This window comes from Fundulus heteroclitus, chromosome 22 (assembly GCF_011125445.2).
Source record: "Fundulus heteroclitus isolate FHET01 chromosome 22, MU-UCD_Fhet_4.1, whole genome shotgun sequence".
Classification (NCBI taxonomy): Eukaryota; Metazoa; Chordata; class Actinopteri; order Cyprinodontiformes; family Fundulidae; genus Fundulus; species Fundulus heteroclitus.
The window spans coordinates 16,175,127-16,187,229 of NC_046382.1; the positions used below are offsets into that span (position 1 = coordinate 16,175,127).

The 12,103-nt window shown below is 39.2% G+C and overlaps 1 long non-coding RNA gene across 1 annotated transcript in view; it reads right to left on the minus strand.

Moving 5' to 3' along the window:
* Positions 1–4,589: 4,589 nt before the first annotated feature.
* Positions 4,590–12,103, minus strand: part of LOC118557073 — a 97,104-nt gene continuing 89,590 nt past the window's right edge. Inside the window, exon 3 of the long non-coding RNA XR_004927566.1 lies at positions 4,590–4,795. This is a non-coding gene — a long non-coding RNA (uncharacterized LOC118557073). The remainder of the gene's footprint in view (positions 4,796–12,103) is intronic.

Consider the following 12,103-nt stretch of genomic DNA (forward strand, 5'->3'; position numbering starts at 1 on the left):
AGTATTTGCTGCAATATTTTAACAACACATGAACCTAGTTTGTTCCATGAAAAACCAAAACAGTGTCCATGAACCCAAACCCTTCATCTGAGGTAAAACCAATCGGTTTACATGCAACCGAGCCCAAAATTATTCATACTTAACTCACGTTTAGAAATGTCAATTATTTTACCTCAACAAGTAAGTTTGTTTCTGACGGGAAATTGACACGGATATTTCTCAAAGATGATCAAACCATGCAAAGATAATTAGCTATTTAAAAAGTATCTGACTATATAAATGTAATTGAAAATAGCATGCTAAAAATTATTTATTCCCATCTCAATAATAAATTGAACAATCTTTACTGGCATTACAGCTATTAACCCTTCTTATAAGTGCTCTTGTTTTTTTTGGATGTTTCCACTAGTATTTCAAAGATTTATCACTTTTGATGAGCTCCAACATCGGAGGGCCTCTTTGCCATCACCCTAATCTTAAAGACTCTGGCTGGGTTGCCTGAAAACGTTAATGCTACTTAAAGTCAAAAGAAACAAGTTATTTTAAGACTAAATCTGCAAGAAGTATAAACAATTTTGGCTTTAACTGTATCATTCATATATTTAATCTCGAAGTCTGATGTAGATGAAGACGCAACAATTAATTTACATTTGATGTTAAAATATTTTGGCTGTTGATAGTTGATAATTGTTGAAAATTTATTTTTCATACTTTTTTCAGACCTGCAAGCGGCTAAAACCAAATTTTTTAATTTTCAAGAGGATGTAAGAGCCGTAATTAAGAAAAAAAATCTGCCTAAATAGTTACCTACCAATAAGTGTAAGCTTTGTTAAACTTACCTTAACGTGTTAAGGGAAGAAAAAAGTTGTTTTTCTTTGACCAAATTTATGTCATTATTCCTACACTACTGCTTTTATCAAGATTAACAAATAATATATTTGTATTAAATACAAAATACATACAATCTCTGGCTACTTTATTAGGTACACAAGGTCAACTGTGTGCTGACACAAATAGCAAGTCAGCCAATCATATCAAAATGTCTTCCAATATAACAATATAAAGCTAACCAAATCGCACAGCCTTTTCAAAACTGGGCAAAAACGTGAAGAATGTTACCCTGTCCAATGATTCTTAAGTTCATCCATAATGGATATCTACAGTGAGAACTGAACTTAAACATGAAAGCTTTGATCTAGACGGTTCAGGCTGCTGCTGGTGGTACGATGGTGAAAATGTTTTTTTTTGTTTTTGTTTTTTTAGGCAACACTTTGGGCACCGTGCTACCAGTGAGGGTTGTTTAAATATCACTCTGCCCGAGTACCGTTGTCGACTATGACCATCCCTTTATGATTCCCTTCAAGCACTACAAAGCTCTGTCTGAACCTGGTTTCTGGAACGTGACAATGACTTAACTGTACTTAAGGCCTCCAAAGTCACCAGATCGCAATCCAATAGAGTTCTTTGGAAACTCATTAAACAGGAGATGTGCATTATGGATCTACAGTCAACAAGTCTGCGTGATCCTTTTACGTCAGTGCAGAGTAATATCTCGGAGGAATGTTTCCGGCGCTTCACCGGCCACTTTATTAGGTACACCTGTCCAACTGCTCGTTAACACTTAATTTCTAAGCAGCCAATCACATGGCGGCAACTCAGTGCATTTAGGCATGTAGACATGGTCAAGAGAATCTCCTGCAGTTCAAACCGAGCATCAGTATGGGGAAGAAAGGTGATTTGAGTGACTTTGAACGTGGCATGATTGTTGGTGCCAGAAGGGCTGGTCTGAGTATTTCAGAAACTGCTAATCTACTGGGATTTTCACGCACAACCATCTCTAGGGTTTACAGAGAATGGTCCGAAAAAGAAAAACCATCCAGTGAGCGGCAGTTCTGTGGGCGGAAATGCCTTGTTGATGCCAGAGGTCAGAGGAGAATGGCCAGACTGGTTCGAGCTGATAGAAGGGCAACAGTGACTCAAATAACCACCCGTTACAACCAAGGTGGGCAGAAGAGCATCTCTGAACGCACAGTACGTCGAACTTTGAGGCAGATGGGCTACAGCAGCAGAAGACCACATCGGGTGCCACTCCTTTCAGCTAAGAACAGGAAACTGAGGCTACAATTTGCACAAGCTCATCAAAATTGGACAATAGAAGATTGGAAAAACGTTGCCTGGTCTGATGAGTCTCAATTTCTGCTGCGACAGTCGGATGGTAGGGTCAGAATTTGGCGTCTACAACATGAAAGCATGGATCCATCCTGCCTTGTATCAACGGTTCAGGCTGGTGGTGGTGGTGTCATGGTGTAGGGAATATTTTCTTGGCACTCTTTGGGCCCCTTGGTACCAATTGAGCATCGTTGCAACGCCACAGCCTACCTGAGTATTGTTGCTGACCATGTCCATCCCTTTATGACCACAATGTACCCAACCCATGATGGCTACTTTCAGCAGGATAATGCGCCATGTCATAAAGCTGGAATCATCTCAGACTGGTTTCTTGAACATGACAATGAGTTCGCTGTACTCAAATGGCATCCACAGTCACCAGATCTCAATCCAATAGAGCATCTTTGGGATGTGGTGGAACGGGAGATTCGCATCATGGATGTGCAGCCGACAAATCTGCGGCAACTGTGTGATGCCATCATGTCAATATGGACCAAACTCCCTGAGGAATGCTTCCAGCACCTTGTTGAATCTATGCCACGAATAATTGAGGCAGTTCTAAAGGCAAAAGGGGGTCCAACCCGTTACTAGTACCTAATAAAGTGGCCGGTGAGTGTATATATATATATATATATATATATATATATATATATATATATATATATATATATATATATATATATATATATATATATCCCAATCAAAGCAGAGTTTATATTTGGTTTAATGTTAAAAAGAACAACCCCATGCAGGGACCCAACCTTTGTGAGAGTTTTGATGTATAAACAAAGCCCTGGGCCTGCGGTGAGAGATTTCCTCCTTTTGTTCAGGTTGAACCCTTCTTTATGCAACCCTGTAATTTAATAATTCTTTGGTATTTGTCACAGTCTGTTCAATAGACAGGCGGCTGGAGGAGGTGTGGCAGAAGGGACTCTGCTCCTGAAGATCAACAAGAACCGAATCAACGCTTCAGTCCAATGTTGACGTTAAAAGGCTGTGCATAAAGAGAGAAAAAAAAAACATAAAAGTCACCAGATTTTATTCTGCAAGGGGCTTCACTCCTCGTCTTGTTTGCTGCAGGCAATCTACTGCTCAACATTCTAATAATTTCCTTCGCAGCAAAATGTAAATGAATTAATAATAACTAGAGAGAGAAGGCAAACTCAGCTGTGGGTGTAAAGAATTCATCAAAGAAAATTATTTCTGTATAGGATTTTTAATTGAACCTCGTTCACACCTTAAGGTAATTCTCCAGTCTCCCCTCGGGCCACATGTTCGGCTTGTATCCATAAGATAATGTTAAAAGTGCAGGGTCCATTTAAGTGCAAAATCTGCTTAGTAAGTGTTATGGAAGTCCAGAGGGTTTGCTAGAATGCTATGATGAATGCACAGATCCCCAAGAACTTTTAAATGGATGGTTCACGATTTCTCAGGTCCTTTCTGTTAAAAGACTCAAAGCAGTTACTAACTTAGCTGCAGCAGATGGCTCTTTTGGCTACTTCAGTAAGTATAAATCCAATTAGTTGGGCCCAGGGGCTGAAGCTAATGGCTAGCTTGAAAGGGCTAAGACTTCTAGCACACTTCTACAGTTTTATAACCAATGACAAAAGTCATTGCTGTTTATGTGAAAGCTATTTGTGAACCATCAAGGACTCAGTGTGTCACACTGCCACCAACCCACGTTTCTGGTGTAAATAATCCTTTTACTTTTTTGTGATTAACTATCCAATGCAAAGGTGATGAAAGTCTTCTTTTTTCACTAAACAAAAACCGCTGAGATGATTTTCAGTTTGGAGTTATTTAAGATGGTAGCAGCTTGTTTAGGTCTTTCTCTCTTAGACGCCTCATTAGCTTCAGTCTCTGGAAGCAACTGGATTAAACTGGTTGTAAAAAGCAAAGATTGTATGGCCTTTTGTTTGTAGAATATTGTACTGATTTCTAAACAGCCTTAATTTTCTACCAATTATTATGACAAGAACTACTTCTTAATGTTCCTTTCTACACGTTTCATACGGGGAGGTTATCTGTGTTGCTCCACATCCTACCTCTATTCCTCTTTAAATAATGATTGTAGTCTGTGCAAATAACCACCCAATGCAAACCTGACCATGGTTTTAGAGTTTTAAAAATAGTGTGCCAGAAGCCTGATTTGATCTGTGACCCATAAATCTAAACCTACCATCTGAATATAGTAGCTGAGACCCAGACTCAGTAATATTTTTCCAATCTGTCATCTTCCAATTTTGCAGTCTGTGCAAATGGCAGACCCATTTTTCTCCATTCTGACCTGCCAGGCGCATCACCTGGTGCAGCCTCCTACTGCTGTGGTCAAGCTGCTTCAGAGGTGAACGTGTTGTTAATTCTGAGATTACGTTCTGCATACCTTGGTAGTAACAGGTGGTCATTTGAGGTTGTGTTGCTTCTCCGTCATTAGTCTGTCCTTTCTCCTCGTACTTCTGATGTTAACAGGACGTTCTCATGCACACCCAGTAGATTAGCAGGTTCTGTAAGATTCAGGCCAGCCTGTCTGGCCCAAAGAATCCCTCCAAGTTTAAAATCCAATTAAATCTTGTTTCTTCTCCCTCCGATGCTCAGTTTTGACTTCAGCAAGTCATCTTCACCACATCTGGATACAAAAAATGATTGAATTCCTGTCAAGTGACGGGTTTGCACTTTGAATTGTCTTGTTACTGGAATGTGCTATACAAATAATAAACTGGCCTTGCCTTTATCAGTGGTGATGACAACAAAGTTAAAAGCACAGGTTACATTTCATCAAACATGAACAGCAGAAACTACTTTGCCAGTTTTTTTAAGTTGATTTTATTCGGAAGAGGTGATAAATCGCCAACAGATGTGACGGACCCCAAAACCCTTAATGCACCAGCTGGCTGTTGGCACTGCTGGCTGTAAGTCAAACAAGGAGTAAAGTCACAAAACTCAGATGGACGGTCCATTTTGGAAGTGACTGCTATTTTTTTCTCTTTCCAACCATTTACAGATGAAACCAGGTATTTAACTTATTCTGACATTACAAAACACCAAATATTATATTTGCTAAAATGCAGAATAATGAGAACGATATATATTTTCTTTAAATTTGGTAGTTTAATGCTCTAAGATTACTGTGCATGTAAATAATTAGGGGAAGCTGCGGTATTTATGTTATGGCTTTGTAGGCTCCTAATAAATCACAACTTTTGAGTTAAATGGAGGCACACGTCTATGTTATGGCAGCATCTCATCTTGTGTGACATTATGGTAAAAATCAAAAGAGGTCAGGGAAGACGTCGGGAAGAGAACTGTGGACCCTCATAAGTTTGGTTCACCTTTATGCACAATTTCCAGATGTTGGATAGATGACACGTTTATCTGTTCGAATTATACGCAAGTATAAACAATATGACAATGTCCAGTTCAATGTCCAAAAGACAAGTGTGTTTTTGGTGCAGAATGTGCAAATCAATCTCAGAACAAAAGACTCTTAACATGCTACCTGAAGATAAGAGGAAGCACGGAGAAAAAGTCAACAATTAATCCGAATGCAACATAATCAGCCGGATTAGTTTGCAAATGCACTCCTGTACAAGCTTGATAGGGCTTCCAAATGGACAATAACCCTGATACCTTAAAATGTAGAAGTGAATTAAGGGTAAGAAGGTTCAATGTTACATTATTAAAAGTCATGCAAAAGTTTTAACAAAACCAGAACCTTTCAATTAAATATAATAGTGCTTACAGGTCCCCAGGCTTCACAAATCAAATCAAATCAAATCAGGACACAGAAAAAGGAGAGCAAGATGTAAAAATAGGGTAAATACACGATAAATAAATTTTTAAAAACCAATGAGTAAAAACCACACAAAAAAAATAATAATCTAGAAATGACACAATTTTTAAAACAAATAAAATCCAATGAGAATGGCTGTTTTATTTCAGCATGTTCATTTCAGTAACAGCAGTTGCAGCAAAACTGTTTTTTTTTTTCCAGGGCAAAGAAGCTGAAACTTGCTGTGAAGGGGATGAAAGTCATTGTTTTAAGGTATATAGCCACGTTATATGCTTAAAAAAGACCAAAAACCGTTTGATCGTGATAAAATAAGGTTACATACACCAAGCATCCATCCTGATAATGTTTTGATGGCCCTTTTTGAGGCTAAATATAGACCAGATGTAAACAGGTGCGGTGCCGTTTACCAGCAGTATGGCAGAACTATCATAATGCCGGTTTGCTTAATTAATAAATCACTTGAAAATACTGCCGGATCGAAACTGACCCTCTGCAATGCCTCACAGTAAAGCGGCAGTTCGGCGTGATCAAAGACCGACCATTATCAATTGAATAAAACGATCTACAGCAACTTTAAGAGCCTCATATCAGAACATTTACTCACGTCAATCAACTCTGTGGTCACATTTGAGCCTCGGCAGGTTTATCGTCTGCTTCAGTGAACGCCGACGTTCAGACTGTATTCTCAGAGACATTCCAGTCTTTTCCCTCTTGGAATCATATATTTTTGCGTCATTTTTCTCTGGTTCGTGGACCATTCTTTATTGTTTCGCTGGGAGATGCTAATAGCTGTTAGCCGCTTCCACGTCTTATCCCCTGCTGCGCACGCGCACTTTCGTAGTTATAAATAAACACGAAAGGCTTTATTTACTAACAAATTGGGCAAGAACAAAGCATAAAACACCAAAATAACAACTAATAGAAGTAGGACGTGAAAACCGTTTATAAATTTTTTTTTGTATGCAACCAGAATGAGCTACTGATGCATGTATATATTTTTTTTAAAAGTTGAATAACGTGGCGATGCACCATTGAAACAGAAGTGGCCATCTGCTGTCCCTGCCTGCTATACAGGGATGAGTGATTGTTGAGGCTCTCCAATCAGTCTAGACGACAGTTTCACAACCTTGAAACCATTCAGTGTCTTGCAGTGGCCTCAAAAATTTGCAGACAGATCGGAAAAGGCGTGTAAGCAAGGCGGCCTAGAAACTTGACTCGGTTACACCAGTTCTGTCAGGAGGAACGGGCAAAACCTCATGCAAACTGTGAGCAGCTTGTTGAGGGAAACTCAAAATGTTTGACTGAAATTATACTGTTAAAAGGAAATTTTACCAAATACTGAGTACCTGTGTGCAAACTTAATGGTACTTAAAGTAAAAAAATCTAATAAAAAATACAGTGTATGTATATCTGGCTGCAATTGGCAAAGACAGACGCAGATGTCGACGGTTTTTTAGCAACGTTCATCTACTCCTTGTGGGTCCAAGTGGCTCACATTTCTGGGAAGTAAGTGCTGTGCGTATCAGGTAAATTTTGATTACTGAAGAAGAAGAAGAAAAAAAAACACTTTTGGCTGATAAAGAGAGCTGCAAATTTTATTCAAACCTGGAGGAAAATGCAGACAACACGGCACAACTAAATCATATCATATTCCCAGTCGCGCAGAGATAAATACCCTGTTTACATAATCGGGTTTTTTTGTCAAATGAAACAGGACCCAAAAAAATTTTGCGGTCAGGCACAAAACAAAAAGAAATAGTAGCTTCATATGCAGTGGAAGCAAAATATGTTGCTGATGCATTATGCTAATCAAGCTATTTAGTCCTACATTTATAGAATGGCATACCTGTCACCCACAGCCATTACTGTAAGGCCTGATCAAAACCTTGGACGCTGGCGGCTTCCCACAGCACGGGCAGATGAGGGCTGAGCATGCTACTTTTTCTATGTACTCCAGAGCCTCTATTCATACTGAAGCATGTCCTCTAAAGCAGCTCTGTGGCTTTGATAGTATGGTGAAAGAGGGCCCCCTTCTTTCCCCAGGGTCTGATATAATGAGAGCAAGCTTTCTAAACATGATCCACGGCTCTCTCAAATAAGCTGCTTGAAACAGCTCCAGACTGAAACACTACAACAAACAGCACTGATTCATTTGTACACATGCTCTCGCTCCATCTCTCCGTGTGTAGCTTTGGGGATGCGTTGAGGGGTGAGGGGGGGTTGTAATGGTGTTTTAACATGCAGTAGGGTGTAATACGGGGATGGAGAAGGCGCAAACCCTTGGGTTTCTCACTTTATGCGCATCCATTCAGGATATCTGCCGTTTTCGGTTTAATTATTTCCTGCTGGCACAAAGGAAATGCAGATTGACAGATTTGTCGCGATTAGATTCGGTCTACATTTGTATACATGTGAATACAAATGTGTTGAGTAGTTATTGTGAAAAATAATAGGTTTCAAAATGTAGTCATTATCTGCTAAATCTTGTCACTTTGCAGCTGCAAGGCTGGTAATCAATAGATGCGCTATTCTGCCCAAAAAGGTGTTTCTTTTGTCAACCCAAATAAAAATGTTTCAGCCTCTCTGGGAGCCAGCGCAGCATTTCCTACTCATAAATACACAAAAAAAAACAGCGAGTTTTCCCTCAGCTTAACCTTCATGGGACTTAACACTTTCCCGACGCTGCCAATTTCTGTATAAATTATAATAGGGAGAATAAAAACAGATGTAGTCAAATGATAACAACGAGAGTTCTTTAGAATGTGACCGAGCTCAAACAGCCTGCTTTTGTGGCCTAATTTAAGAAGTGGAGCGTTATCTCCTGTTCTTCTGCCCTTTTTAATGTCCTGCTTACCACAGGGAAAAACCACTCTCCGTGTCTCTCTGTGCAATTAACACTGTTCAAAACAGCATTACCTAGGCAACTGTGGCCCAAAGCTAACCACTGGAGCCGCTGCTACGCAGTTCGTTGTGACTTTGAAGCGAAAAATTCAGCGCTCGAACAAAGAGGGTCTGGGAGTAAAGTACCTCCATTTACCATCGCTACATTCGAGCAATCGGCCCAAAGCTCAGCGGTTAATTGCAAGCTTCATTGTCAGACTAGCGCTAAGTTTGATGTCAGCAAAGACCTCTTCCTTACAATTAAGCCAAATAGAGTAGCTAGTGCCAGATGTCTCTGCTTAACTGTGTTCCTTGGGTTTTCTTCTCCATAGTCATTGACAGAAAGTATTCCTAGGTCAGCGCTTCTGTGTTAAGCTGTCTCTTTTCTGCAGGTAGCCATTGTCAAAGGAATTGTTGTCACTGACCGCGTGTATTCCATTTGTTTCTCATGCTCATTGAAAGTACTTTTGACCCAGTGCTTGTGTGTTTAACTGGGTTCCTCTTCTGGATGAAGCTGTCGTTAGAGCCGCCGCTGCAATAAACTATGTTCTCGATTTGATTTTCTGTTACATAGAAAGTACCCCTTACCGATTAGTTCTGTTTTATAGCCATGTCTCTGAACTGGAAGAGGCTAGTGAATGATCTTTAAGCACCACTGACTGTGTGCACCCTTCGTTATTCTCTTCAATAGAAGGTACACCTGGCTGAGTGGTTCCGATTTTAGTTGTCTCCATCCTGCACAGTGTCATTGTCCTTCGTACACTATTTGTTTTTTGTTTTTTTTCAGAGAAGGTACCCTTGCCCCGAAGCATCTTTAATTTTCTGTGTCTCCCTTTTTTTCTCGTCATCTCCAAGCAGTGATAACATTAATTGATTTTAACAAGAAGAACATAAATCTGGAGTAGGAAGTGCAAAACATTAAATGATAAATGATCAAATACAAGCGGCAAATTTCTAACTGAAAGATCAGATGATTGAACGCATCTTTTAAGAAACAGTGTTCATTTGACCCAACTAAAAATCTTTTCTGCCTATGCTTTCTTTAGTCAATCCCCAAACTATTCACTGCCTGCCCTCAATAATGGCCTCAATTTAAGCTTTGCCATGCATTACCTTCTCCTTAGTTTCTCTTCCCTTTCAGATAGCAGGGTTTTTTTTTTTTCTTCTTCACTCTGAGCTGCTGGAAATAATCCCAGGACATGAGATGAATAAATGTGTCTTGTTTGTAAAAGTTTCCCTGTTGATTATGAGTGTTTGTATTCTTCAGCACAGACTACACACTGTGTAGTCTGTGTGTGTCGAACAGGAGAAAACCTCTGGACAGCTTTGATAAATGCAACCCCTAACAGTGTCAGGCCCATAAAATGTGTAACTATGGTTCAAAAAGAGATAAAGAGAGCATCAGACTTCCACATAAAGCAGCCAGTCCAAACAGATCCATTGTCTATATAACTGAGTTTATGTGTTTATTCTGGCAGGCAGTGATGTTACTGCACAGGTGAGGGACTATGGGACTAGCTTTATGTATTTAATCAAGGAAAGTGGAGCATATGCTTTGTGAGACAATTCACAGGTTTATGAAAGAGACAAACGTCTGGGTATAGTTGCCAGTCTCAACTGATGTCGTTTCAGGGAAAATGTCTGAAGGTTTTTTAAATTGATCTGATAAATATTTTCGCTGATGAAAGAAAAACAACTGAGTAAACATTCAAAGACAGACCCCTAAAAATTCAGGAAAGATATATAAAATAAACTTAAAATAAATTCATCTTTAATTGTTGTGGGAAAATCTCATGCTAAGATCTTAAGCAAGCTCAATCTTAGACTCAAATGACCAAGGCACATAGTTCAAGTTAAAGTAGTATTTTATTGTACCCCACATTTACATTTCTAATGGTAGAACAGAAAACACTTTTTCAGGGCATCACTTCCTGTTGGCATGTAGATACAATCTAACACTTGCTATGGAGATCAGGTGAAGCCCTTTTAAAAACATTGACCTATTTGTAATATCAATTCAGTCATAGATTATGAACAATAAATAAATAAATAAATAAAAAATGCTTCAGTTGCATTAATTGTAAAGGGAGTATTAAGGGTATACATAATTTTACCAAAATTTTTGTTAAAGGTGCATTGCGCAAGTTTTGAAGGTAAATAATATACATTTTCTTTCCCATATATGTCCTTTCAATTGCCCGGCGTGTAAAATGAGTTATCCTCTAATTACTGCAGTTGCCTCTATAGGCTGGATTAGTCAGTTCATGAGAATTCATGTGATTTGGGTCGAATCTTCTGGGCGTGCATGTGAGTTAGACGCACTGCGCGCTCTCGTTCACCTGGGTACTTTGTTGGGTCTCCACCGTAATCGATGCATTAGCGAGCGAATACGGACTAACTTCAACGTTTATAACTTTCTTACCTCAGAAGACCTTACGCCTCTAAACAAAAGACCCGTGCAGTCGCAGCAGCAGATGCTTTTCCTCTTCTACCATGCAAGTGCAAAACACTGGTGTCATTTCAACTTATCGCCAAAGGGGGCAGACGTGTGCAAAAACTCGGAAACTTGAGCTAGTTATCAGATTTTTTTAATCCATATTAAATAAATTTACTCCAAATAAAGATGTGATTTTTTGACAATTTTGTGAGATTAGGCACAATAAACAACAACAGATACATTTATTTTGTTGCCACACCTTTACCAGGGGTGGCAACAAATGCGTCCGCATATGTATAACATCAGTGACAACAGTGAGAGTTACATGTTTCGGTCCATTTCTTGAGCTAATATTGTCACATCAACTGTTTGCATTTTTTCATGTGATAAAAGGGAATTTACTTTTGCTAAGTAAGACAGTTGTTTTGAGAGCAGCAAAAGAGGAAGAATGATGTTGATATTCTCATTTATGTAATAGAAGATCTCACTCCCCCTGAGGCAACAAAAAGTGACAAGAGAGACATCATTTTAACGCAATGAGTAATGCATCTCATTTTACCATAACATCTTGGACTATCAATTATTATGTTGTCACCTAAGGCAGTACTAAAGCAAGCAGAGCAAGAGCGGAGCATCTCCCAAGCATCCTCTGCTTGAAAAGAATGGCTTGCAGTTTTTGCAGAATTAGCATTTGTGAATAAAGACGGAACAATGGAGAAGTTTAATGCGGTGGAAAAGTGCAGGATCAGGAAATGCGCTTCAGCACAGCAGATTATATGAATAACTAATAGATTTTTGCATATTTAACAATGCGTTTCATTGACGAG